General features: G+C 41.0%; 1 non-coding gene across 1 annotated transcript; it reads right to left on the reverse strand.

Annotated features, from left to right (window-relative positions):
• Window positions 1-3,780: 3,780 nt before the first annotated feature.
• TRNAC-GCA (transfer RNA cysteine (anticodon GCA)) lies at window positions 3,781-3,852 on the reverse strand. The gene has a single exon. It is a non-coding gene; the product is annotated as a tRNA-Cys (tRNA).
• Window positions 3,853-5,223: the final 1,371 nt, after the last annotated feature.

The following is a 5,223-nucleotide window of genomic DNA, read 5'->3' on the forward strand; positions in this document are numbered from 1 at the left end:
TCAGGGAATTAAGATTCCACATGCCACCAGGCATAGCCAAATAAATTAATTAATTAAAGAGTTTATCCCCAAGCTCTCTTAAACAAAACAAAAGGTCATGGAAATGCCAGCAATATACAAGACATCAACTTTATTGATAAGTACTAGAATGTGTGCTTGTGCTGGGGCTAAGTCACTTCAATCATATCTGACTCTGTGCAACTCTCTGGACTGTAGCCCACCAGGCTTCTCTGTCCATGGGATTCTCCAGGCAAGAAGACTGGAGGGGGTTGCCATGCCCTCCTCCTCCTGGGGATCTTCCCCACCCAGGGATCGAACCTGTGTCTCTTATGTCTCCTGCACTGGCAGGCAAGTTCTTTACCACTAGCACCACCTGGGAAGCGCTCACACTAGTTAGATATGAACAAATGACCAAAATCTCTATGGTGATATATAATGCAATTTTAAGAACATCCACTGTATAAATATTACAGGACATTCAAATTGTGGAGACAGATTGTTTGCTTCTCAAAATCATTTTTTCAATCTACCTAAGACAGCAAGCCTCCTGAAGCCAGGGGGTCCATGTCTTTAGTTACAGTTCCTGCCATTCAGTTGGCCTTTGGTAAGAGTTTGTCGTGTGTCTTGAATAAATACATGGCTACCTTGCAGTTTCTGTAAATAGCTATGCTTCATTTGTGTTTGCATTTAGGTCATTAAAAGCTTGCATAGATATGCAAAAAGAAGCCTCTGTCAACTGAAGATTATTCAGAAAAGAAGATAAAGCGTATCTCAAATTATAATGTGAGTCAATGGGAAAAGTGATTTACTTTACGAAAATGAAATTTACACAAAACTAGTGCATAAATCAAGATCTACTCTCTCTCATGAATAATTTGAGTCACCTAGTATAATTTATAGCCTTTGTTATAAAACCAATTTAAAATCCTATTCCAACTTTAGTGTAGCTTCTGTGAAAACTAGCACTAACCCTGATGCAGGAAACTTGCCTGAATTGAAAAAAAAAATTCTGGAGTAAAGAATGTGAGCTCTTCAAACACCAGGCATTTTTTGCTTTGTCTTGCCTTTTTTTCTTTTTTTTTTTTTTTTGCTGAGACAAATTTTGGAATTTGTTAGATCACTGTTACAAAGAATTCTCTTTATGTGAAGGTAATAGCTAATGGCACAAACTAAGGAAACAAATACCATATTGAGGGAGATTACTTCATTCTTCTTCTGGAAATAGTAGAAAATTCCAATCTCCTGATTAGGGGGAAATATTCATGAGAAAGGATTGTTTTCTCACTCCAAGCAGGAATACCTTATTATGGCACAATCTCCTTTACCATTAAGCCTCTCAGCTGTGATGTGCCAAACTGATTATCCAGGAATTTAGCTTCCTCCATGCATTAATTAGCCTCCTAAGGCTGCTGTAACAAAACACCACAGACTGCGTGGCTTAAACAACAGAAATATATTTCCTTACAGTGCTGGGGACTTGAAGTCCAAGATCAAGCTGTCAGCAAATTTGGCTTTACCTGAGGCCTCCTTGGTTCACAGATGGCCACCTTCTTACAGCCTCTTCACATATGTATTCCTCTGTACACACACCCCCAGTGTCTCTTCCTCTTCTTATAAGGTCACTGATCCTACTGGATTAGGGCCCCGACCTAATGGCCCCATTCTATTGAAAACTCAATCACCTCTTTAAAGACTGCATCTCCAGGAATGAACTAATGCCATCTGCAGCAACATGGATGGACCTGGAGATTATCAGACTAAGTGAAGTAGTAAGTCAAACAGAGAATGACAAATATCACATGATATCACATATATGTGGAATCTAAAACAAAAAAGAAAAAACATGTGTACAAATGAACTTACCCACAACTTGGTTACCAGGGGGAAAGGGTGGGCAGAGGAGGGACTGGGAGCTTGGGATTGAACACAGTGAAAAAAAGGGAAAAAATAGACTATTTCCAAATATAGTTACATTCTGAGGAAATGGGGGTTGAGACTTCAACATAGTGATTTCCGGGGAGGGCTCCAGAACCCAGCGATCTGACGGCTTGCCTTCTCATAGCCCTGCGTTCACTGACCACTCTAGATACATTTATTCTCATAGGATCAGGCTTCGAATCCCAAGACTTCTTTCTGACTCGAGGGCCCAAGTGTCTTTGATGCTATTACATGGCCACCTCTCCTTACTTTTCTACTGCTGCCATAGTCATGAGGGACCAGGAAAGGGGTTCTTTGTAGAATCCTCAAGTGACTTCTTTCTTCTTGAGTGTGTGTCTATGTGTGTGTACTCTTCTTGAACTACAAAGCAAACCTCCAGTCCTTTGTTTGAATTTAAGCATCAGTAAATCAATGACAATAATTCCACTTACATCTGTGTAGAATTTACATTAAGAGAACCATTGCAGAAGAAAGTCCAATAAAAGAGATTGAAAAGGGACAGCTAGAAGGAGGTATAGGAACTGTGAGAGAATGATGTTAATGGAAGAAAGGAGACTCAAATGTTGATGGAGGCTTTAGGGATATTGATCAATAAAAGCTAAGAGAATGTGGAAATTAAGAAATCACTGATAATCTTAAGAATAGTTACAGTGGATTGATCTTTGGAAGCCAAACAATTGGTTGAGAATTTAATAAGAAGCAATGAACCAGAATAGTGAATATGGGACAAAGCAAGTAGCTTAGAGGTGGCTGGGGGAACGTGGAGGTCCGAGAAACAGGTTTGTAACGATGGGTGAATATGGTCATGGACTAGGACGAGAAGGTAGAAAGAAATTGAGAATTAGACTGAAAGCAAATATAAGAAATTGCAGCAAGGCTTGGGGAGAAGAAATAGCATCCCAGGGATAAAGCACAGACAAGGAAGTATCAAGAAGTTGCTGGAAGATTTAGTGTAAAAGAAAGCACACATTGTCCCTTAACAGGGCACATCAGGAGAGGATGATTGTCAACACGGCTAAAATGAGAGGCAGCTACACCTCCCATGGGGCTAGTAAAACCAGACAACTTCAGTGGTTCCCACCGGATGCCCATCTGAGATACACGACACGCTGCAGACGGTGGCTGGGAAAAGGAGGCCTTTGGGGAGCTGGGCTCATGTTCAAAAAATCATTTTGCTGAAAAATCAATTCAATGAAGAGTCAAGCTACCAAATTCATTTAAATTATGTTTCTCTTAACTGGAAGTTTACAGCAATTAGGACTGAGTGACGTTTAACAGAACTAGGGGAAGATTTGAAGATTTGGCGGAAGTTTGGGTTGACTGATTTTCATTTGTTCTTCATACCACCCTTTTAAGGAATATCTCATGTGTCAAAAGCAAAGTATCATGGGATGCTTTAATTAGGAACACAGGTAATATTCAAAAACGCATATGTAAATACCAGGAATCAAAATTTAAGGGTTTCCTATGGAGAATTTTACTGTGCCTACTCTTTTGCCCTATTTAAGACCCTTTGACAAATATATCAAATAGAATAGCCTACTTACCTTGTTTTTACAGCAATTAGTAGCCAAGGAAATGGCAAACCACTCCAGTATTCTTGCCTGGGAAATCCCATGGACAGAGGAGCTTGGCAGGCTACAATCCATGGGTTTGCAAAAGTCAGACACTGCTGAGCAACTAAACAACAAGTCAAAATTTAGTATGTGGTATGAAAGAAAGTGGAAGTGAAGTTCCCCAGTCGTGTCCAACTCTTCGCGACCCCATGGACTATAGCCTACTAGGCTCCTCTCTCCAGGCAAGAATACTGGAATGGGTTGCCATTACCGTCTCCAGGGGAGCTTCCCAACCCAGGGATCGAACCTGGGTCTCCCGCATTGCAGGCAGACGCTTTAACCTCTGAGCCACCAGGGAAGCCCCTAGTATGTGGTATAGCTGCACTTAACTGCTTCAGAGTTACCTTCCCCCTGCCTTGCCCCAAAGTACATCCCCAAGATGAAAAGGGTCAAAGAACCTGTCTGCGACTGAGTAAAACTCAACATGGGGAACTGGCCCAGTTCTGCCTCTAAGACCTCTGCCATCGTCTTCAAAAGCTAGAATTTATTTATACATATGTCTGTCCATCGCTAAGTGCATAGCTGTGTTACTTGGGCTTTTATTGATGGTTGGAAGAGGCAAGTTCAAGATCTGCTGTAAGGGTACCAGGAAGTATCAGCTCCATGGTCACTGGGGGACCTGTGATTCCAAGGTCAGGATGTGTAATCAGTTCCTTAGAAAACTGGCTCACTGGAGACAGAAAAGCCCTGTGCAAGAGGGATCACCTGGAACATTTTTAACTAACACATTAGCTGATTTCTCCATCACAATTTTGAATTTACATTTAATGTAGTTCAAATCTGAAGTCCTAATCACACGGTCCTTTATAATAATCCTATCTAAACAGCCCTTGTTTTCGTTCCCATCCTTGAATGTTTCCAAATTCCATTTTCTGCAACTGTCAACAAGTCTATGCCTTTGGAATGCTTTACAGAGTAGCTAAACATTTATTTCCTAAAAGGCTGATACAGAATACACAAGTGCCAAGATAAATTTTAGTGGGGCCAGAAGCATACTTCTCTTTAATGAGAGAATAACAAATTGGATTATATAAGCATCTTTCTAGAGCCCTTTGGGGATGGAAGAGGGTATCCTCTGACCCATCCATATTAATCTACAGCCTCATAAGGAATCTGGTGCATGGCCCAGAGTCAGATTGCTGGGCCACATTCATGAAATCAGCCTCGTAGTATGTAGTTAGGACAGCTCTCCACAGTGGTTAAAAACTGGAGTCCCAAGTTCTGATCAATAATATGTTCAGATCACCTATTACTTAATATTTGAAAGTTATTTAATCTCTTTCTGCCTTTCTCTTTTATGAAATTAGGCAGGAGTTGGATGAACTTGTGTATGTGTAGTATATATACATATACTTGGCACATAACATACACTCAGTAAATGTTAGCATTTTGTACACAGTGGAAAGACGGCTCAGATAGTAAAGAATCTGCCTGCAGTGCAGGAGACCGAGGTTCGATCCCTGGGTCAGGAAGATTCCCTTGATGAGGGAATGGCTACCTACTCCAGTATTCCAGCCTAGAGAATTTCACAGACTGAGGAGCCAAAGAAAGGCAATGCCAAATAATGCTCAAACTACTGCACAATTGCACTCATCTCACACACTAGTAAAGTAATGCTCAAAATTCTACAAGTCAGGCTTCAGCAGTATGTGAACCGTGAACGTCCAGA

Source organism: Budorcas taxicolor, chromosome 5 (genome assembly GCF_023091745.1).
Source record: "Budorcas taxicolor isolate Tak-1 chromosome 5, Takin1.1, whole genome shotgun sequence".
In the NCBI taxonomy this organism is placed as follows: domain Eukaryota; kingdom Metazoa; phylum Chordata; class Mammalia; order Artiodactyla; family Bovidae; genus Budorcas; species Budorcas taxicolor.